This window comes from Parus major, chromosome 3 (assembly GCF_001522545.3).
Source record: "Parus major isolate Abel chromosome 3, Parus_major1.1, whole genome shotgun sequence".
Classification (NCBI taxonomy): Eukaryota; Metazoa; Chordata; class Aves; order Passeriformes; family Paridae; genus Parus; species Parus major.
In genome coordinates this window covers 43,131,727-43,156,111 of record NC_031770.1, presented here as the reverse complement: position 1 = coordinate 43,156,111, position 24,385 = coordinate 43,131,727, and the positions used below count along the sequence as shown (strand labels likewise).

At 39.7% G+C, this 24,385-nt stretch overlaps 1 long non-coding RNA gene across 1 annotated transcript; it reads right to left on the bottom strand.

Moving 5' to 3' along the window:
• Positions 1-969: 969 nt before the first annotated feature.
• LOC107201784 lies at positions 970-24,226 on the bottom strand. Its single transcript, XR_001520396.1, has 3 exons — positions 24,076-24,226; positions 21,813-21,959; positions 970-1,063 (listed from the first exon to the last, which is right to left on the bottom strand). It is a non-coding gene; the product is annotated as an uncharacterized LOC107201784 (long non-coding RNA).
• Between the last annotated feature and the right edge of the window lie 159 nt (positions 24,227-24,385).

The following is a 24,385-nucleotide window of genomic DNA, read 5'->3' as shown; positions in this document are numbered from 1 at the left end:
ATTCTGTTTGTGTCATTACGAATTCTGATTCATCAGTTTAGATTGTTGTTCTGAAGTCTTGGTTGCTGGAAACAGTGATTTTCCTCCTTGCCAGGAACTGATGATTTGTTTTCTTCCCAGAAGAAAAGCTTGTTATTTACTGTTCATAATATGTGATTTGTCTGCCTGACTGATATTTGGAGTCCATTTGTAGCTTAGATGTTTTTCAAGTAAAAATTTTTCATGAGTGAAGCAAGTGGATCAACACCAAGTGAGTAGATTTAGCAATGCAATGCATTTCACATTTAAAATGTAATAAAAAGTGGATCTCTGCCTCATGACCTTGTGTCAGAGGTTGGCCCTCATTCTGCAAGCCCTCAGGTTTGTATTCAGCCTTGCCACTGTAATGTGTTCATGAACCAGCAATGTCCTGTTCCCAGGGGTGGTGGAAGGCTCCTTCCTTTTAATTTAATTTGATAATACCTTCTTTTGTGCTAGGAAACTTCTCTCCATTTATTATTTTTGCTTTTCCATAAGGGAGGAAATCAGTGTTAACCTTAAATTAAGTCTAGTTGTTGGAAATTAAATTTTGGAAAGAAACATCTAAAGATCACCTCAGCATTTTGGTGTCAAAAGGAGAGCTGACTGATCTGACTTGTTGAGTTAATGGGAGATTATGTGACAAAAGTACTTTTCTTAATTAGGGAGATCATGAGAGGAAGAAAACAAGGATGTGAGGGGAAACAGTTAAGGCTCATTAAGATACTCTTTTTCCCCTCAGTCATAAGTCTCTTTACCAACAAATGAAAACATAGATCTAGAGTTGTGCTGAATGAATAGCAAGAACCATTCTTTCTGTGTTCTTTTCCTGAGTTCCCAACTTGAACTGAAGGGCAGCACCTTTATAGGTAGGTAGGTAGGTAGGGTAGGTAGGTTGGTAGGTTGGTTGGTTGGTTGGTTGGTGTGGTGGTGCATAATTTTCATATTACCTTTTTTTTTTCTTCTTCTTTCTTTTCAGGACTCATTGGAAGTCTTGAGTTTGCTTCTATTATCTCTATGGGCAGTCCTGTTCTTTTCCACCTTTCTGGGAAAAAACAGCTTATGTAAGGAAGGATGATGGGACCAAGACACAAATTGAGTTAAAGAGGGTAGTTGAACCTAGTGAGAATTATCCAAGTGCATTTAAAATACAAATGTTATTCTAAAAATGTTTTTTGTTCATGTTATTTAACTTCAAATCTTTCTTGTTTTACATTGGGTAGCATTAAAAAGCTAGCAGTTACCAACTTTTTTATGTAATTTACCTGGGAACAGCACTGTCAAGTTCAGCTTAATGGTTGCTAATGTTTTAGAGAGCCTGTATGAGTATACATTGAGAGAAACTGAGGGAGAGCCAAAAGGCCCAATGGGGATTTAAAAGCAAGTTGGATGACTGATACCATGATATATTTTGGAACTTACTCTGTTAGTTTCAGCATCCTGACTAGAACATGATTTTGATTATTTATGTTCTGTTTCTTCAAATTCCCCACTATGTTTTGTGCTTAACTGTTGTGGCACTTAGCATTGCCTGTTCTAATCCATTTTGTTTGGGATGTGGCAATTCTTATAGCACATTTTCCTCCAGAAGTGTAAACAGCTTTTCCCACTGTAAGTTAGCAGAAGAGAGGACACTTTTTCCCGTGGTATGCACAAAGCCCATAAATGAATCCTTCTGGATGATAGATTCTCCATAAGTGTGACATGATCATCACAACTGCTATAAAAACCTGAATGCTGCTTGGAGAGTCTCAAATATACTTCTGACACTCTTTCCTTGCTGGCAGTGCTAGTTCTTCAGTGCTTTTCCTGCTGTTTAATCCTAATGTTTTTTATTTTATTTAAAGTAAATAAACTGAAAATCCTGGCTCCCACAAGTAACAATTCTTCAACACAAACTGGTCCCAGCACCTTTTACAGTAGGTGCTATTAGCTATTATCATACCTGTATCGATCAAAGCAGCATACAAAGAATATATCACTATTTAAACTAATTTACATCTTAAGTTTGGCATATAATTCCTCAAGGGATGGAATGACATTTAAGCATCATGCCTAGTGAGCAGCAATACTAAATGTTCTCTGAGAATATCAGTCACTGAAATCTCAAGTTATCATGATCAATAGTAAGCCAAGTTCTGGCAAATAGCTAAGTCCTATGGGAAGTGCTAGTAGTGCACAGACACTGACACACACACACACACACACATATATATATCCTGGATGTTGTCACTTTACTAAGTTATGTTGTCTCTTGATTCCTATTGCCCTCTTCTGCATTTTTTTAACTTTTATTCTTGGGGATTTTTTTTTGTTGTTCCTTCCTGCCTCATAATTAATGCTGCTGTGAAGTCATTCCTTCCTGGCATCTACAATCCAAACAAAAGATGGGCTTTACCTTACACTCAAGCTTCCTGCATCAAGGGCTGGAAACTGGGTGATTGCAGTTACCTGCCATCAGTGTGAGATAGCAGGTTTGCTGCTGCCCCTGAGCTTGCAGGTCTGAGCCCCTTTGTCCTCCAAACAGGCTGATAGGGTTTCTGGCCTCGGAAGGAAGGAGCTCTTTAGACTACAGGAGTGCTCCCTCCCCTTCTACCTGTACTTGCTCAGATCTTGTGGTCCACTGACCTCAGCAAATGAAATGGTGTTCAGGTCCATTCCTATTATGTCATCTATGATTTCTGTTTCCATTGTTTTCTTCCTAAGTTTTGTTCAGAACTCTGGCTGGAGGCAAAATCAGATGGTCAGATAATTGTGGATATTATTTGGGGCTTATCAATGTATGTTCTTTCTGCTTTTCTTTCAAGTGCTATTCATTATACAATCCTTTGTATTTTACAGTGCTTTCCTTTGAAGTTCTAGATGTGGTTTACGCAGATTAATCTAATTGAGGTGAGCCTGGTCTGGTGGAACAGGTAGAAAATCGACACTACAGTTTTACAGATAGTAATAGAATAGCATAGTTACACAGCCTGGGACATAAACCAGTTTTTAGTCATGTGCTTTTTTACTGTAGGGCTGATAGCAGAGTCTTTGTGGTCTCTTAGGAAAGAGATGTCATGATTAACTTGGCTGCTGCCATTATCTTGCCTCAGTTTCAAATAGAACAATTTAGTGTCTTCAATGGTCTTGTGATGATTTGTTGTAATTGTCACAGTTCTCAGGTTTCCTGGTTGTTACATAGTTCTTAAATAGGCTACTTCTATTATGCACTTCATACCCAAGAAGGGATTGCATGTCTGAAAGCTTATTCGAGTTTTTCAAAAAAGCTGTATCTCTTATCTAATAAAATAAGTTACATTGACCTACAAGCTTTGTCTTGTCCTTAGCTGTAGAATTCTTTTTGTATTTTGTGTTCCTTGAATGCTGAAGAAGGAGTCTCAAACCGGGCCACAAAGTTTCTATTAAATGCACACTGATGAAAGACATGTTTGTAGTCAGAATGTGGCAGCTGGTTTTAAGTTTCAGACTGAAGTTGTGTTGAGAGGACAAGGTAAGGCAGTTTTTCTGGTGATAAAGATAGTATCTTTTTATCCTGTCTAGTCTCCAGTTACACTGACTTTGGACCTCTCATAAGTAGCCAATTCAGGGGGTAAAAAGGAAAGATAAGAAAAACAAAATAAAAAGTAAGCAGTCTTCTTGTTCCTGCAGTCTATAAGCTGGTGATAGATGAACCTTTAGGGATTTAAAATTCACTCCAAATGAGCATCCAGCACTTCAGATTGTTATCAGATGAACCAGTCAAATCTAGAGAAGTCTTACATAGGTTTACTATTCTGCACTGTTAAAATGAAAGAACATGAGAATAAATTTCTTAATAACATCTCACCATTTGTTGTATCAGAACAAAAATTGGAAGCTGTCTGAATCTGAGCTGCATCTTACTTTAGAGTGACAGAGAAAAACTAGAGATTTCCTGGTTATTTTAATTAGTTTGTTCTTTCCCACTAAATATGTTGGCTTGGACAAAAATCCAAAATTTAAATACCTGACTGTGTTCATATGTGCACAGATGTGTGTGCTTCTGTCAAATATACCTTATTTATCCACACATCTATGTTATAAAAGAATTCTCAGAGACAAAATAACAAGTATTTTCAGTATATTCTTATTTCCACTTGTGCATAAAGATCAGCCAAAGGTTAACACTGCAACCATTTTGCAGCTATTTGCAGAACATGAATTATTTCTTCTCACTTCAATGTGTCATTGTAATTAATTTACATTGGAGAATAACATTCCATTTTTAATTTAACTAGTTCAATTTAATTCTGAGTCCTTGTTAGAACATAGCTAAAACAATGACCGCATCTTATGAAAATATATAACAAGAAAATAACATCTGCTGCACTATGCTGGCAAACACCAAGGCTAATGAATGGTTGTCAGCATCAAAACAGATGTCTGTTTACAGTTTAAAAAATATTCTTTACCAGTCTAAGTAAATCCCCAAATTAATTTAACTCTTGTTTGCAGTGTGTGGCTCAAGTTGCTTTTCTATGGTGAATCATGATGAAAATATTGGTAGATTGAAAGGTCTCTGCTCCCCTTAAGAAGTCTGACTTCAATGTGACATCCTATTTGGCGTGTGGAATCCATAAAAACAGTTTGATTTGATGAGGATTATCTTGTCAGTAGGAGAAGACTTTCCTAATATGCTGAATACAATTATCTTCATAGGGGTATTACTGCTCAAAATGCTGGAGGGTTTTCCTTGAAGTGGAAAAGGAACATTTAAGGGAAAGAACACAGATAGCTATATCATGTAATTGAGTGAAATAAAATGGAAACAACTTCAGTGCTGTCCACTCTATATGTCATATTCTTAGCAGTTCTCAGCATGTAGACCTTGGATCTTCTTAGATCTACCCCACTTCCCGATGTGAACAATGTAAACACCGACACTCAAAACAACGAACAAACTGCACTCAACATCCATAGGCCACTCTTCCATTTCTCTCTCCTCACTCAAGTCATATTAAATTCAGTCCCTTCTTTTTCCTGGGATAATGAGTTATTTTAAATCTTTCTTGGTTATCCAGGTCAGTATAAGGAAAGCTCATTTTGTAATGAGGAGTCTTATTTTTTCATCTGAGATATTCATTGTACAGAGTCAGAGGTTTGCAGGTCAGGATGGAGGTACTGGTGCAGATTCTAAATTATTTCCTTGAATGTATAGCGTTTTTTTTAACCTTGTAACAGTGTCTCTACTTTGTCAAGTTTCATGGCTCTAAGTTCACTTTCACGCTAATGTGAGCATTAGACGATATATTTTGACCACTTTTTTCCATAATGGTGACACTAATGCTTGAATAACTTCATCATGACGTTATTCTTTTTCCTTGTTACTTTTTCTTCAAAGCAAACAGCATTTAAGAAGATTAATTGGTTTTTGAGAATGAGTCAACAAATTACATGTTGTGTTTTATCTTTATCATACACAGAAAATTACTGCTACAGTGTGTCAGTAATTCACAATGACATATAAATTGGACTGAATCCAGCAGAGATCACAGCATGGCGAACACTGCTCATTATTCAATTTACTTTTATGGACATCAAGAGGAATTAAAAAGGAGTCTGTAGGTGTTACTGAGGCTTTTGCTGTTTTGCCAGAATAATCCCTAAGTATTGCACATACTTAAACAGCTGCAGAGGTTATGAGTAGTGCACAAGCACAATGCCACTTAATGTAAGCAGTCTTTCACCACTTGCACTGTTAAAACTTGCTGGATTGCTGTATTATTCTTACTGAAAGATGCAATCTTTAATTTTGTACCTGAAGTTTTAGATGTATCTTCCTGTTTGTTGTAGGTATTGACTTGCTCATCATAAAGGTTCCTCAGTAAGGTACTGAACCCAAAAACATGCAATAAAACCCATGGGAACAACTTTCCAAATGATTTTCTTTCTTCACAAAGCAACTTTTTCTGAGCTACTTACTACTTCAAAACTATGGATTTGGGTTTTTTTTTAATCATCTCGTCTTAGTTTCTAACAAGCGTGAGGCACCGATTATCGTGTAGAAACCACTGAACTCTGACTTCTTATTCCTTTGATGATTCTTATGTTGAATTGCTTCTCTCAGCCAAGAGTAGATGCAAGGCAAGGAGAGGACAGGGTACAAGGAGAGAATTTCCTGTGCTTAGAAATTTAAAAAGCCGTGAATTATGGCGTATCCCACAATTGCGGTTTATGGTGCACTGGATGTATGTGGAATTCTGGAATAATTACAGTGTGTGAAAAGTTGGTTTCTTTGCTTTCTCTTTGTTCTTCTTTTCACACAGAATCAGTTTTAAAATTGCTTCCTTCTCTTATGCCTGGTAATAGACTATGCATTTTACAGCATCATTAAAACCAAAAATAAGAGACAGAATACAGCCTCTGGAGAGAAACTGAACAGAAAGTTTGTCTGTGTTCTGACAGAATGGCAGGAAATCATCTTCTATACCTTGCCTTTTATTCATGTAGAATTGTAAGAACCTCTCTTCTGTATATTTTGTCCTGTGAGATGGAGGGGCAGATTTAGGCAGAGAACCTCCAAGATTGTATCCCAACTTCTGTCTCTCCTTGCCGTTGCCAGTCTGACACACTTAGGGCACTTAGGGTCAAACAGTAGGGATCACCTCAGCTGTAGTGCTACCTCTTACTCTGCATTGAAGCCCCACCAGTGTAGGAGCGTGTTGAACGTGAACATACACTGGAGTGCCTAGGAAAACTGGAAAGCAGTGAGTCACCAGGAACTACAGTATTTGTCCAGTTTCGGAGGATCATGATAACTGGCTGAGTTGTTAACAAAATGTCTAGAACTGTCTAGAAAAGAGAGTGTTGTTCTTGACTCTGGAGAAGAATTATTTAAGAGGCGTGTAAGGAAAATAATTATCTGGAGAAAAGCAGCCTTTACAAAAATAATCCGTTTGAAACATTCAAATTGAGGGGAATGCAAATCAGAAACTTTTTGTTCAGGGTAATCAGTTTCTTTCTTTCTACTCCTCCAGTCTTCTTCATGTGCTGCAGAATATAGTTTGAAAGAGAGGACTGGTGGCAAGATACACTTAAAATAGTGGCAGACAGCCAATAAATTTTATACATTTCTTTGTATTTTCCTATCATAAAAATACAGATGTGGTAGAAGACCAATTCTGACTTTCCTAAGGAACTTTGTGTCAAAAGGATTTGCTAAATGGTGTTAAAAGAAACAAGTAAAACACAACCACAACAAAAGCCTATTAGAAATAGTAACATTCCTCTTTTTTTAAAAGCTCATGAGATTTTGAAAAGTCTGTATTTATTAAAAAAACTGGTTTGGGGCATAGTTCTTAATAAAGGTGATAGTAATTTTTCTCCTCTTACTTCTTTCCTAGATATCCTATGGTCCTACATGAAAGCATATGATATGCATATCAATACGAATGCATACATAGCTCCAAAATTAAGCTCTTTATAATTAAAATTAGCTATGAATTTTCTATGCTTATTGTACATTGTAGCCACCAAATATCACTTTTGGCAGTGTCCTCAGTTAAAGAACTGTAAGGCTTGAGTTGTTTCTTTAAAACAAAATAAATTGAAATGAGCTATGAAGAGTGAATAGAGGAATAGCCCTTTGCCTGTGTTTGATATCTTGGTGGAACTGTGGCATGTCCATCAACAGCAACCCTGATTTCTTTTATGCTGCTGGCCATCTTTTGTACTGAAAATGTACCAGTCTTTCTTGCAGTTTTTTGAGGTTAAGGAAGATTAAATAATTCTCTCATCTACAGAATTAGTTTCACTCTGTAGAATGAAGAAAATACAAAGCATTGCATGGAAGTTTGGAGATGATAAAATTGGTGGAATAAAATAAATGGAGAAGGTACTGCATTATAAACTAGGAGCATTTGCACATGAAAAATAAAAGCCTGTGTGTTTCAGAAGCACAAAGACATTGATCCCACTTACATAGTGTGGGCTGCATCTTGAGAAATAAAGCTTCAGAAATAGCAGGGAAGGGCCAGGGGCTGAGGGGTAGTTGGTTGAACATGCACTCCTAGTTTTATGCTGAGGATGAGTAGTGATCACAGTCCTTGTGGGCAGTGTAGCAGAAGGAATCCAGAGCAGGGATAGAAAAGCACATTCCACCATTATACAGCTTGTTACTGGTTCCTTATCCCGTGCTGGTGTTAATACACGTAGGGAGGAAGAGACGAGAGAAAAGTGGAGTAGAAAACTCATTAAGTGTCCCAGAATAAAAGGTAAGCTCTCAAATTTACACATTGAGGTGACTTGAGGTGACTTATCAATCTTAATACACACAGGAAGATTTGTAGTATGGCAGTTTTAATGAGCTGTAATAGGGGAATTGGACCAATTCATATTAGAAATAGAGTGCCAGATTTTCTAATGGGATGGTAATTAGCTCCTGGGTTGTAGCAGTCATGATGGATTTTCCATCACTTCCAAGGCCTTAAATCTGATTGTGCACTTCTCCATACAATTAGTTTTGACTGCAGCTTATTAAAGTGACTTGGGAATTGTTGTGTGAGAGTGTCTGCTCTGGCTAGATGAGTTTTTTCTGTTTTAAACTTACTTGTAGTTGATGTACATTTCTAGTCTACAGAAAATGCCAAGGTTCAATTTTACTGAAAGTAAAATCACCTTAAAAACTGCAGATTCCTGGAATACTTCCACTGTGTTGGAAGGAACAGAAACACTCTCCCTCATTGTGGTTCATCTCTCATCATTACTTTTTTTTGGAGTGGTCTCTGCTCATCCTGATAACCTATGTCCTCACTGGATTTCCAGTGAGACCTGGCCCATGACCAAGTTCTTGCTACTGGTTTTCAGCAACACTTGAGAGTGATTCTCTGGAGTGTTTCTTAGCCCTTGTGGAGAGTCCTGCAAATTCCACTGAATACTGCCATGCTACTTGTAATGTAACAGATTGGAGATCAAATCAAATCTCTTAAACTGTGTGTACAGCTGTGAAAGCATTTGATGCTGCTAATTTGGGAAAGGTTGTTCAGCATTTCTGTAGTATTCAGGGGTTGTTATGATTCTTCTCATTCTGCAGATCTTCTGTAGCTGTAGATTTCAAGCCTGTTCTGTTCAGTGTAAAAGTATATTACTTTCGAAGCTGGCTATAACAAAGCAAGTGCCACAGTTGCTTCAGCAACATAACTTGCAGTGGTAAGGGGAAGTAACCCCTCTCCTCCCCAAAGAGATGGATATCTGATGGGACACATTCTGCTCTATGATTGTTACTTACATGGGATTCTACTGGTGTGAGGGAACAATATATTCTATGGTGTTCTTCCCACAGGTAGGCTTGTATTTGATAAGAGTGACCTGTCTTACAGCCAGCATGGCTTCATGAGAGGAAAGTCCTGCTTGTCAAGCCTGATTTCCTTTTATGACAGGGCAACCCACCAAACTGATCAAGGGAAGCCAGTAGATGTAATCTTTCTTGATTTTAGTAAAGATTTTGATACTGTCTCTACAGGATTCTTCTGGACTAAATGTTCAGCACACAGCTGGATAAACACATCATGAAATGGGTGAGCAGCTGGTACAAAAGGTCAGGCACAAAGGGTTACAGTGAGTGGGGTGATATCAGACTGGGGACCTGTCACTAGTGGGATTCCACAGGGCTGCATCCTCAGCCCTGTGCTCCTCAATATCTTCATAAATGACTTGGAAGCAGGACTTAAAGGGATACTAAGAAAGTTCACAAACAATACCAAGCTGGGAGGAGCAGCTGACTCCCTTGAAGGCCGGCAGGCCCTGCAGAGAGACCTTGACAAATCAGGGGGCTGGGCAATCACCAACCATATGAGGTTCAACCAGAGAAAGTTCTGGATTCTGCACCTGGGATGGGGCAACCCTGGGTGTATGAACAGACTGGGGAATGAGAGGCTGGAGAGCAGCTCCATGGAAAGGGACCTGGGGATCCTGTTTGGGGCTAATTAAACATGAGCCAGCAGTGCCCTGGCAGCCAGGAGGACCAACCCTGTCCTGGGGGGCATCAGGCACAGCACAGCCAGCTTGGCAAGGGAGGGGATTGTCCTGCTCTGCTCTGAGCTGGGGCAGCCTCACCTCGAGTGCTGGGGGCAGTTTTGGGTGCCACAATATAAGAAAGACATTGAACTGTTCAAGAGTGTCCAAAGGAGGGCAATGAAGATGGTGAAGGAGGAGCTCCGTGTGAGGAGCTGCTGAGGTCACTTGGTCTGTCCAGCCTGGAGGAGACTGAGGGGAGACCTCAGTGCAGTTACAGCTTCCTCCTGAGGTGAAGTGGAGGGGCAAACACTGATCTCTGCTCTGTGGTGACCAGGCACAGAACCAGAGGGAATGGCCTGAAGTTGTGTTGGATATTAGAAAAATGTTCTTTACCAAGAGAGTGGCTGGGCACTGGAAGAGGCTCCCCAAGTAAGCAGTCAAGTGCTTTGTCACAACACCAAGCCTGACAATGTTCAAGAAGAGTTTGGATAATACTCTTGGTCGCATGGTGTTACTCTTGGGGCTGTCCTGTGCAAGACCAGCAGTTGAACTCCTTGATTCTTGTGGGTCTCTTCTAACTCAGAATATTCTGTGATACTGTGTTCTCAACAATGCAAAAGGGAGCTCCAGGAAAATAAAAATCAAGTTTAATTTTGCAAGATGGAATGTGTCTCATAGAGACTACTGTTTTCTTCCCTACTCCTCCTTTCTTTGCCCCTCTCCCTCCTCTCCCCACTGTCTTGTTTTGCCTTGTACTCTCTGCATCATTTCTGCCTACTGTGCTGAAGATGCCATCCACAAGAAAGCCTCCCACCAATTCACTGGGCACAGAAAAATTCTGGTAGGATCTAGAAGCAGCTTGAACTGGACCTGGCCGAAATTGTCATCTATAGATAACAAATCATCCATTATTGTAGCAGCTTTAGTTGCATCTGTTCCATCTCATAGAAAAAATACCTCTGAAGGGAGTGATTTTATTATCTGTAATTTTAGCTAAACACTTTAGTCCCTGTCAGAGTAATGTCTCCTACTTTTATGAGTCACTATCGTAGCATAAATCTTTTAATATTGTGGTTTCTGGACTAACTTGCTGGTGGCTCATCACAGCAAGGTTTTTGTTTGTTTGAGTTGTAAAACCAGCTTTTTTTCAGTCAGTTAGGTTTGGAGGAAATTGCTTCTGGTAAAGCCCCCAACACAGAAAAATGTATTAATACTCAAAGCTGTGTGATAGCTTCCCCAGGCTGCCCAGAATCACATAAGAGAGGGGTGCAGTAAAAGAAGTCACTTTTTCCCTTTTAACATTTTGAGTGAATGGGCTCAGAGAAAGAGCCTCAAAGAGACTCCTGTCCTTCTTTTTAATGCAGTCCTGTTCAGTGTTGTTTAGTTCACGTTAGTCATGTTTCAAGACTGAGGTGATTGTGCAGACCCTGAGATCAGCTCTGTTGATTAGAGCATGGTGCTAATAATGCCAGGGTTGCAGGTTCAACCATTCACTTAAGAGCTGGGCTTGATGTTCTTTGTGGGTCCCTTCTGACTCAAGAGGATTCTGTGATGCAGGGGAGAAAATCATCCATTCAGCTTCATGGAATGTAGTGACTTAGGTTCTAAGTTACTTGTGGCTCTGGCTTCCCATGGTCCTAGCTGAAGCTTAAGGGTGGTGTCTTCTGTGCTTGACAGTCCTGCTCTTCTCTCTCCACTATTCAGTCCTGGGCTGATCCTGTCTGTGAACTGAGCAGTTTTCGGGGAATGCACCTCTACAATTGCAATAGAGATGGCAAAGCTATAAATGACCTGACTTGGTATTATCTGCTCTAGATTTTTCCATGTGCAAATTATAGTTCCAGAAGGGAGAAACAGCACAGTCTTTGTATTGCAACAAGGCTCCAAGTTGCAGGAAGGTATCTTGCAGTACTGACCTTACTGCATTGGATACAGAGCGTGTGAGGCCTGCCCTTGGCTCCTAGTGTGGGTTGTGGACATGTGGCCTGACTACCTTGAGAGGTCTGATTTTGTTATAGAAACCACAGGTTAAAGCAACAGTATTGCTTGTGACCTGTCAGGGCTCCTAAACCAAAACATTAGCTCTTCAGAACTCTCCCTCCCCTTCTTTTTAGCATCCATAGCTCAGTGGTTTGTCCCCAGCCTTTCATCAGTGTTCCCTAAGGGCCAAACACCACAGAGCACTACACACAGCCAGCTCTGCTTGGCCGTGAGTTGACTCCCATTAATAGAGACTGATTGTCCTCAAACCAGTTTGTGTTATCCACAGAGGCGTACAAATCTAGTTAAAATATTCCAAAAACTTATCTTCCATATTCTGGTACAGAGGATATACATTAACTTTTTCTCACTGTCTTAAGTCTCTGAAGGAAGTGGATTTTTATCTTGCTCTTTTGTGTCTGTAGACAACAAATCCTTGCATATGCAAGCATCTGTCAGAAAGTTCCAATAATACTTTCTGAGTTTTCCACAATTGTGGGGTCTATGTCACACTGTCACATGGTACATACTGATTTACTGTAGTGTGCTTTGGAGATCTGCAAATTCATTTAACACCGACCACTTAGGGTTCATTTTTTAATGCACTAGCAAGCTTTTGAAGAACAGGGCTTTATAGATTGTTAAGAAATATTTCCTGCCCCTTCATTCAGGGAAGATACTATTTAAGTAATAGAAAAGACTGGGACAGACTTATGCCATTTTAGACAGCAAGAGTACACTTAGGAAAAAAACAGTATTACACCACACTCTTGATGGTCTTCTTCACTTACCCAGTGGCATGTTTTATTTGTTAGCATCTAGATCAAATTTTGTTTAAATTGTCCAAGGTTTTAAAAATATATGTAGAGGACATACACAGAATACACATAGAAAGCCTGACTCAAAAGTAAACTAGATGCCTCTTGAAACTGGCAGTGGATAGTTTAAACTTCCCATATGTCAATGGTTAAAGAATAAAGAGAAAAATAGGGAAAGAGTAATAAAATATTTCTTTAGAAGAGTGTGGTTTAGAGGGAGGCTGAGTTCTCTCAGCACACAGCAGTTGAGACCAGTAGAATTTGGTGCCATGTTTTCCTTCTTGCTGTTTGATGTGTTATCTCTAGGCCAGCACCATACTATTTCAGCTTGCAGGTTCAACATGATAGAGCTCCTGCCAGAGGTGCTGCTCTCTAGAGCAGGTTGTGTGGTGCTGTGCAATGTTTGTCTTCCTTGTTTTTAACCAGCTTCATTATAGCTCTTCTCTGGACTTTTTCCTGCAGCCATTTCAAACTGCTACAAGGATTATTCATGGGTATTTGAATAATGTGTATTCGGTGTGGCTTCTTGTAGGAAGTGATGTCTGCTTTCAGTGTCTGAAGGGGGTTATTATAAACAGTTCAGACTACTGGAAGGACAACAGGTGTGGTTTGGTTTCCAATTTATTATCCAAATAGTGCCATTCAGTTCTAGATGGGAAACAGTTTGGAAGTGTTAGTTTAAATGTCAGACCTACCAGAAGTTCCTCCACAGCCTGGCACCCTAGTAGGCAATTTCTTCATTCAGTCTCTCTGCTTAGGAGCAGAAGCACTTATTGCCCTTAGTGGTGTGCAGGCTGCTCATATTGTACCTTAGAGTAGAAACAGTCTGTCCTTAAACTACCCCAAAAGTCACTTATTTTTTAATGAAAAAAAAAAAAAATCAGTGGACTTTTTAGATTGATTACTCATCAAAACCAATGACATGTTTGGTATCTATAGAGAATTTCTGGTGACAATGCAGCAAATCAGAATTTTTTAAGAAGAACATTATTACTAACATATTTATGACCTGATTAATATAACTGAGGAAAAAAAAATGTGAATACTTCTTCTCTATGAGCTGGCACAAGAAATAGTATTTTCTGATGGTACGTGTAAGGAAAACAAGTTTACATATGACCTAAACAATTCTTTTTGCAGGTTATAGTTTTCTGGAAATACATTTCCTTTATTATCTGTAACTCTTGTCTGATAGCCCAACATACTATAAATTGCTTCTCTGATGGCTGTCAGCACTATTGCAAATATAATACAGGATTTGTGTGAGTTCTTACTGAAGTTTATTTTACATTTAATACCAAAGGGTAAACTTGAAGCACTTTGTATTAAAAATCACGTTTGTTTCTTAATGACATACCAAAATAAAAGCCAGTATTTATTTTCTTCCAACTTAACTTTGAAATACAGGAATACTTTTTCCAAATGCCTCCCATCCATGTACTTTTTTTCTGTTAGCTGTCTTTGTGTTTTCTGGACATGAGTCCTGTGCTTTGGGCTGGGGGTGCTAAAAGGTTCCTTAAGGCTAGTAAGTTCCATTACTTCACATACACATGCCTAATCCCTTTGAAAAGACAATAAATATCAGCTCATAAATTAGTTATATGCATCTACCTACTAATATTATAGTCACTATGTAAGAAGTCACCTGTGGGATATCTTTATTCTTTTATTGTATGTGACAAATATGGACAGATAATCCAAGGTGCTTCAAAGAACTGGTCAGGGAATTGCTTATTTTCCTTATGAAAATTCTTGATTTTTATGAAAAGCAAACAACCATAAAAAGTTACAAGTCCCAGAACTATGTAGGAATTTTCTTTGAGGTGAAAAACAGTTATTTTAATGAAAATTTCTGTATTTTTACTTTTTATAGTGAAGGGGGATTTTGTTTGGGTTTTTTGTTTATTTTGGGGTTTTGTGTGTGTGTGTGGTTGGGTTTTTTTTGTTTATTTGGGGTTTGGGGTGGATTTTTGGTGGGTTTTTTTGGTTTTATTTTGTTTTTATGGCAAGTTTCAGCAATTTCTCTTTCTGTTTTCCTTTGTTTGAAAAAAATGTATCCACATATATTGAAATTTGTTTATTGAGGTATTTTTATAAGACTGTAATACTGAAGCCTTTTTAACATTAATTGAAGCATTTTTTTAACTTTTAAAAAAATATGAAGGCAATTTGACCAAGACATGCAAGCATGTCCCTTGTTAGAAACTAAATGTGGATGTTTTTAGATCAGAAGGAGAATATTTTGGAAATGTATCTTGTACTATTGTACTTCAGTATTTCCAAGGCAGCTAAAACAGGAACTATCCAGTTTCTTGAGTTTCCCAAACAATACAAAAAATTGGAAGCTTTGGTTATGTGGCAAACTCTGAGAGTATTTTATTCCTACATGGAAGGAACACAGGGTTTAAAAAAAAAAACCCAAACACAAGAATATGTCGTGTTTTATGGACACTACCCAAAAAAGTTATATACCAAAAATATGCAAATATATCTAAAAGGCCTAGGGGCATATGGTGGAAAATACGAGACATTAAGATGTTTCTCTACCTTTGACTGTAAAAGTTGAATTTCTTGGCCAAAGAGAAGGGTTAGAGATTAAGTTCAACAAACTGTAAAATGGGATTGATAAATCCAGTATGTTAACAAAATATTGAGGCTACTTAGAAGGATGGCTGCCAAGCACATGGGAATAAGTGAAAACTATTGAAGTGAATACATAAAAGGCTTCTGCTTTCTGTCTGCTGGAGGGAGATACCCTTCAAATAAAGGTGAAGGAGGTTCAGCAAGGTGGGGAATGCATTTGCCCAGGTACACACTAAACTTGTATTTCTCAAACCGGGGGGTTTATAAGAAGGCAGTCTTGAAGAGCTGAATCTATGTTTTAAAAACAATTTTTTACTACTAGGAAATATTTCTGGAAAGCATGCATTTATTTGCTTTTACTGCCAGCAGCTGCTCATGCTTTAGAGCAGGTGAGTCAGTATCTAGAATTGTAGCCAATATTTGCAGATGCTTTTCACTCTCACAGTCTGGTGGGGCTTAACAGCTGCTCCTAGTGGGGAAGTGCTGGTCAATATGGCAGTGGCATCAAAGGGGAGGATTTACTGCTGATAGCTGTGTGGGCATGGTTTGTGTGGTTTCAGACAAAGTTTGTTTGAAAGAAGGGAAGTATAATTACATGTAGATGGGTAGGCCAAAATAGAGCGGCATGTCTGCAAAAAAATCGAGATAAAAAAAAATTCAAGGAATACTGATTTCTAGAATCCTGCCATGAGAAAGGGTTTACTCCATTTTTGTCTTACCCTCCAGGACTACTCTGAAGCTCAAACTTTAAAAATAAACAGCATGTAAGACATACACTCAGTAAATATAAACAGTTTGTTTAGCCCTTTTAGAGTGGGGCTCAGTAGTGGGTGTGATACACAGGAATGAACGAAACAGTGGTTTTTTAGTGTCTTTTATCCTAGCATAAGTGAGATGGACACATCAGGACAGCTTGACCTCTGAAGTCTTTTATTCTTTCCAGTCTGTTGATACTAATGAGGCTCTCAGGCAGAATGATCTCCCCTCTTCTGTTGTATCTTCACTTCATCCATTCCTAGCACCCTGTCTCTTTGTTCTCCACACGAAAAGCTCATTTACTTGTTGTCTTGCTGGCTGTAGCTGCTGGGGTTCATTTCCTTTCTGTGCATTTTCTTCAAAAGGCTTGAAATGTCACATAGCTGCATGTCCTGCTGAGATGCTCTTGTCTTATTAATGTACCAATGGGTGTTTTTTAATGAGAAAACATGAAAGTACCATGAGCCTCCTCTGCACCTTCCCATACTGATCATGAGAAATTGATGAATTGTGTGAAGTTTGCAAAGACTTGGGAATTAATTTTAAATCTGTTTGGGCAAATAACACAAATAAGGGTTTGTTCTTTAGGAAATAGTTTGAAATTGTTTTTTCCAAATAGCGTATTTTGATGAGGGCTTAGAGCTCTGAGGCTGAACACAACCCAACACAGTATCCTCAAAATAATATGACTAATTAATTCCCCTAATGTAATAAAGGCAACTTACATCACGGAGGCTTGCATTAACTGTTTTCACTGACTTCCATCTCTTGAATTATTAATTTTGGGCTCACATATATTCTCTAGTAAGAGCCATCAGATGCTCATGGAGTGGGTGCTTGCTCTCCACTGCTGATCTGAGGAAGTGATGCAGCATAGACCCACTGATGGGGATCAGGTTGTCCCTCATCTCAGGACTGGGTTACTTGTAACTCTGATAGTGGTATTTTTTCCTTCATTATTGGCTAAGGCAAAAGTCATCATCCCAATAGCACTCTTGAAGAGAGCTCTGGTAGGTGTTTTCTTGTGAGTTTGGGAGCTTCACTTTCAACTCTCCAATGTCTGATTCGTGGTCTAAGTGATGTTTGCTTTGGGTGCACTTTTTGTTCCATGGTGTTCATTGTATAAGAGAGAAGAGAAGGCAGGAGAGCAAAAAGAAAAGGGTAGGCAGCAGGGTTTGCAGCTATTTAATCTCTGTACTGTGTTTTAAACAGGTCTGGAGAGACCTGTCTGTCTGTCTACAGATACACTGTGTGAAGCAGGCCCATTGCAGCTCACTGAAGGAATGGTTTGGTGGTTTCCTTCTCTTGGTTCTTTCTACCCACCATGTATGGTCTGTGCATGACTTTGAATTAAGGGATGTGGCTGGCTGGTATCAGTAGGAATCACAGTACTTCTAGAACAAGGGCAAAATACCCAGGACTACAGATTTTAAAAGCCTCAGCTTTAACAATAGGACAATTTCTATTACAAGGGGGTGGATTCTTGTTTGTTTTTGAGTGTTTTTTCCTATGTCTTGACTTTCGTATGTCAAGCTTAAGATGTGATATCACAAATTATTTGTGCCTGCATTACTTTCAGGAGAAACTGTGGCACAGATTCTGGACCTAAAGGGTTTCAGAACAGTCACACTGTTGATATGATAAGGTGGGGACATGTGCTAGGCTACAGCTGGGAGCATGCCTTTGACTGCTGTATGTCTTTCCTGAGCAATGTTCCCTGCCAAGATACCTCCCACTGCAATGTGCAGTGCAATGTCCTGCTGCAGTGTGTGTCCTTGCTGCTCCAAGGCCTCCCCATGCACAGTATTGCATAGTTCCAACCCCAAAGTGAGGACAGGAGGGTTGGAACTAGCTGACCTTTAAGGTGCATTCCAACCCAACCCCAAAGCTAAGGTTCTATGATTCCATGAGCCACTCAGCACAGCCATTGCCCTTGAGGCTGGCTGGATGCACTGTGGAGCACTCCGAGCCACATGTGTCTCTGTGCTACAAGCACGTGAGAGGCTGCGCTCTTGGCAAGGAGCAGATCCTGTGCTCCATACCCAGGATTTGCTGGGGTCTGCATTATATTGTCCACTTTGCAGCTGAGACTAGACTGAGTACATGAAATGGGAACAAATAGGGCAGAGTCCACCTTCTATCACCTACAAGCATTTCTTTGTAGGAAAAAGAGCTGCCCAAAGGCAGAAGAAAGGTTCATTTAATCATTATCCTGTTACTGGTGAGAGCCAGCTGGGGAAGCCTGGAGGGGAATATAAGAACACAGCAAGCCTGTAGTGATCCCACCACAGAATACTCCCCCAAAATCCAGGAATTTGTGGCTCAGGTACTCCCTAAAGACAATGGCGGTAACTTTGTATTCAGGAGTCCTTGAGAGATTTTCATTGTCAGTTTTCCTATTTTGAATATACACACACTTTTACACCTATTCCTGCTAAAATGTTTTGCAGCTTAACCACGTATTGTACCATCAAGAATCTCCCATTTGCTTTTAACTTCTTGCCACCTGCTAATTTCATTTAATGCCCACAGTGGGAATTATACTTTGACACCAGAAGATCCCTTGCTGAGCATATGATGTGTATTGAACTGTGTGTTGCATGGGCAAATGGGAGTCATAAAACAGAGATGCTTTTGGACTGTGCTTTATGAAGGCATGTCAGACTATCACTGAAACTCCTTTTTCGCTGCAGGAAGAGTTTCAAAAGAGTGACTCACTTTGTAATGTCAGGTAAAAAAATTTAAATCCCAAAATGTAGTGTGAAGCTTAGGGGAGGAGGTGTGGGAAAGGAATGATGAGGAATTTTCAGATGAGACCTTGTCTTGATACATGTATTAAATATTGTAACCTAAAATCCATTTATAGTTAGGTCAAAAGTTCAGAAGAAAACAAAGCCCTACCGGAAAAGTACGGCAGGAATTTCCCTTACAAAAATACATTTAAAAATGTGAAAGCATCCTTGAAAATAAGAACAGTAAGATGTAACAACGGAGCACAAGACTGGATACACAAGTTATTGATGGCAGCAGATCTTTAAATTACATAAAGCAGTGGGGAACACCGAGCCTTAAAAGATAACACGTGCATATCTGCATATTGACACATGTTTTTTTTTTTAAATCTGGCCTTCTGTGTTGGTGACTTCATTGGCAGCAGCAAAATAAATTTTGCCTAATCTCTGATTTTCATTCCAGATAGCACCTTTCTTTTTCCAGCAGCCAGTAGTTACAAGGATGTCATGCTAGAGTAGTAGCTTACTGGTATGAGCTGGTGCCTTAGCCTTGCAAATCTCATAGTCCTGACTCTTGTTTTGATGAGCAGTGCTGTTTCTTCGTGGGTTCTGTACCTTCAGGTTACAGGGGATTACCTGCATGAGTGAGGCTTGTGGAAATGAGATCATTATGAGTGCATCCTGTGTGCTCAAATTAAGTTTTTGTGTTATAAAAGCATGTAATTAATTCCTTCTATTTCATATTTATGTGTGTGTATCTAAACCTTACTGTGATCATAAAATCAAAAGGGGAACCACTCAGGAGCTTCTAGGATTGAGGTTTCATGATGCCTAACATCTATAACTTCTTCCTCTTACGGCCCCACACATTTTGAAACAAAAATGCACTGTTTTGGTGGGTTAACACACTAAAGTTTGGGGAGTTTCAGTCATCACAGTAGTATGCAAGCAAATGTAGAAACATCCATTTTGAGGCATTTTACCCATCACTTTCCTTGAATGTCTTCCCTGCCAGCAGGAGTCTGAACCAGACAGTTGCCGCTAGAAAACCCAAAAAATCTTTTCTAGGACTGTAAATATAGGATAAATAGATACTGTGAGAGCTTCTTGAATCCACTCCCCTTAACTGTTCTGACCAGATAATTGTCTAATCTCTTCTTAAAAACCTCCACAGATGGATATTCCATATTTTCCATATGCAGTCTTTGAGTGCTAAACTAACCTTCCCACTAGAAAGCTTTCATTATGTCAAATTCACATCTCCCTTGTGCAATCAAAGCCATTAATTCTGTTCTATTGCAACAGGCATTGGGAGGAGTTCCCTGCTTTACAGTAGCATTTTATGTACATGAAACTTACAGTTTTCCCTCTGCCTTCTCCTTTCCAGATTAAATCTCCCCCATTCCTTTGATCATAACCTGCTGTTCTCTAGATCTCTTCCTTCAAGTGGGCCATCAAAAATGGATGCAGTAATTCAGACCTTGCCTTAACAGCATTTCACAAAGAAGAAGTTTTAGAAATTTCTTTGAATGTATTTCTGTAGTTTAGTATGACATTTAGCTTCATCCATCTAAGGGTAACTTTTGGCCTCTTTGTGACAGAGTGGAAGTGTTACAGGGATGGCAAACCTGTGTTGCTGAGTCACGTGTGGTCTGCAAGGGGAGCACGTATTGGGCTGTGTAGGGTACTTGGAAGTGTTCCCTGTGACTGGAGCCAGAGAAATGGCTCAGACACTAGAATTTGTTCCTCAGACTGAAGTGTGGAAGACTCATTTTCAATTTGGATTGAATCCTACAGTTCTCCTTAAGAAACTGAGCTTGAAGAACTGGGATGAATGCTACTGCCAATTGAAGGCAGCCAAGTAGTCACCCAAGCCACTACTGTAAAACAGGGCAGTGGTTTTCCTGACCATCCCTGCTACAAAGAGTAAAATCTAGCCAAACCCTCCTCATTTGTAGTATTTGTATTTAACTACAAAGGCAGCACTGTCCAGCCAGAAATGGTCTAAGCTGAAGATATCCAAAGGGACAACTTCTGCTGAGTGAAGTCCATTGGTTATCACTGAGGTGGAGAAACAGGACTTCTGAGCAAAGAATCATTGGGATCCACTTCTGTGATGTGTAACACTGCAAATATAAAACACTGTCTAGAGTTAGTCTTAGATACAAAGTACTGAGCTCGTGTGTTAACAGTCAGCACCAGTGTTGCACAGCTCTGTGAGAAACCTGCAAGGACCGCTTGTCTTCCCAAGTACAGACATGCATTTGCAGCTGTTCTCAGGCTCTTCTCTATTAGTCCAACCTATGAATGAATAAACACTGATAAGAGATGCTTAAATGCTGTGCCTGAATTATGTTTTGACAGCTGTTGCTTGTACTGTCTCCTGCTAGGTCTATCTTTTAATTACATCAGGTTAACACAATGTTTCATCTGTCACCCTTGGCTGATAGCAGAAAGGGACAGATTCAGCCATGGAATGAACGGGTTTAGCTTTTCTCACTGCCAGGATGCAGTGCTTGCTGCTCTCTTCTTGGATCACTCACTACCCATAGTTAGTTATCATGGTTAGAAAAACAAATGGCCTGTCTGAGGGTTGAGCAGTGGTTCAAGAATTGACATGTGCTTAATATAACATTGTGGTCCAGCAGCTAAAGCATTTTTAGCTGAAACTGTGGCATGTGTACATGCAGCATCTGCAGTACAATTCTAAATCCTAAGGGTTAACTGTATTTTCATACCTAGAGGCGTCTGAGTATTGACTGGAGAATGAAAAAGAAGTAGTCTTATTTCTTGATCAATTACTTAAGCTGTGTGTATATCTTTCCATAGCCACTTCAGTGTTGCTGCAAATAGGAATTGCTCAAATAGTCCCAGAGAATAAAATGGAGAGCCTTCAAAGTTAGTGCTCCCTCTATGTACAGACTTCTAGGTGGGGGATGTAGGTAATTACCTTTAATGGCAAGTTTATGGAGGCAGGATCAGTCTGCTGGGGAAGTGATTCCATACCATTCACATCTTCAGTGAGTTCTGTAGTGTTGCCGGGATCTTGCATGTGCATAACAAGCCTTGGAAATACTCTTTGCAAGTGGGTTGGCTGCTGGAGAACAAAGATTGAAACCTTTTCAAAGAAAAGCATCTGCTAACAACTTGGAATATAATATATATTTAAAATGACCCTGGAAAATGAATTTCCTTTGGAAAATTTGTATCTGGGAAGAACTCAGAATAGACTCATTGCTGACTGCTGCAGAATTGTATTAAGATGGAGCAAAATATAGTAAGGAACAATAAATGTTACAACTTGAATATAGAAGCTCAGAGTATTGCAAGGTTTTCCAAATTCTAAATTTAAGGAAGACTGGTTAGATTCTCCCTACCTTCTAGCATGTGCACTAACAGAAATAATGTGAACACTTAGTAGTTTCTTTGAGATGCATCATTAAGTAAAAATAAGGACATTAATGATAGCAATAATTCACTGGAGCTGACAATTTGTTATCCTTATGATCCAGACTTTATTTTACCTTTGTCTCTTTCCAGATCCAAAAAAGGGAGAGGGTTATTTTTTAAATGAAAAAAGAAAAGTAGTTCCACTTTTATGCATTCCAGCACCAGCCAATTTTGCAAAGGCCAGTACAGTGGAGGTCCTCTGGCTGGCTGTGAGCCTGACACCCTTCATGGCCAGCTAGGTACTGCTGACATAGGACAGAGCACACTAAGGGGCTGATGGCAAAAACAGGGCAGTTGCAAAGGACTTGTCAGTACTTTGTGTTTGCACAGAAGTCTGAGTTTCCAATTTCAGTCACACAAAACTTCACTGTTTTGTTCTTCTTTTCTTGGTTGCATACTAACACTCCTTTGCTTTTGAGATAGTTCAGACATTACTGAGATAGCAGACAGAACACAGGTAGTTTTTCCCAGAGAAATAATGACTCTTGTGTTTATGTCTGATCTGTCAGATTCTCTCTTTTTTATTGTTGTTGTTGGGTTTTTTTTTTTTTTTTTTTTTGGTTTTTTTACACCATTTGTTTCAGTAGCTGATAACTTCCCCTATTCACCATCACTGGCATGACAGGTGTCCTGTTTCCATTCTGGAGTGCAATCTCTCTCACACTGAGGGAGGAAATTGTAGATGACTGAGCAGTCACTATTCAGAGAAAAATCACAGAAGCACAGGATATTTGTACTTGGGAGAGACCCACAAGGATCATTGAGTCCCACTCTTGAGTGAACTGCCCATATGGGAATCAAACCCACACCCTTGGCATTATTTGCACCATGTTAATATCCTTAAAAGATATTTTTCACCCCCCACCCCTCTTTCTGGAAAGAGTTGTGTGCAGGTCAAGTAGGTTGAGTTGGAATGAATCACAGAGGAGAGAGTGAACAGTTCACTTTGGGGTCATCTCTATTCTACTTCCCTTGTCTCTTTTCTCCCATTTTCTGGTCTTATTGAAGTTAGCTCTTTCAAAATCTTTCCTGAGAGCAAAAGGGGGCAAAGAAAGCAGATCTCTCTCATTTTTTCCCTAGCTGTCAGCCAAAAGCTAGTCAGACTTTAGCACCTGTGAAACTGTGAGGAGTAATTTCTCTGCTTCTGTGCTAGTTCCTGCTCGTCTTGGTGAAATGCCTCCTACCTTTCTACTTTTGTAGAAAGGAGAAGCTATCTGAAATGCTCTGCATACTGACATAAACCCAAAGCACTTTCCTGGAGTGAGAAAAGGTTTGTGATAGCATGAGTGTTATGGAGCCTGTGCATGCTGCAAAACTGAGGCTTCCCAGCAGCAAGAAAGGAAAGGCCAGGGCACGCAGTCTGTACTGCAGCTGCTCAGCAGACTTCAGCTTCACCTCCCCACAGACCTGGAGCCTGGCACAAGGGCTCAAGGGCCCTGTTCCAGCCAGAGGGCTGTGGGAGTCCATCATGGCAGTGGTAGTGCTTTGCTGGTTTGCTTTTGCTCACTGTTCCAATGAGTGATAGCCCTGCCCTTAAAAATCCTGCCTGCCAGAGCTGCTTTGCTGCTGCTCTGTGCTGCAGTGGGTAATTGCAGCTGCACCTACGTGCTGGTGACATTGCTGCAAGAAACATTAACTTTGACTAAAAAACATGCTGGTTGTTAAAGAAAAAATTCTTTTTCCAGGGCTGGCTGGCTGCTGGCTGGCTTTTCTGAACAGATTTCAAACTGCAGTGTAAATATGGAAGAAATCTGCAAACTTACCAGGAATATGGGGCAAAGCTCTTTCCCATCTCATCTGTGTTTTTTGTCTTGTCCTTTCTTCCAGTTTGCAGAGCCCTTTGCTCCTTTTCTTGCTGTAGATAGGAACATTTGGCTTTTTGCAATCAAAGCAGCTAGGGGGGTCTCAGTGGGATTATTTTTACATGTAAGCATTGCACAAGTCCAGCTCCAGGAAAAGAGGCCAATATTTTCTTTAACACATGCTGGTATAAAATAGGAACAACTCTTCTAAAAAGTTAGACACTGAGATGGCCTTGAATTAGATCCAACAGCCTCAGATTAATTACAAAAC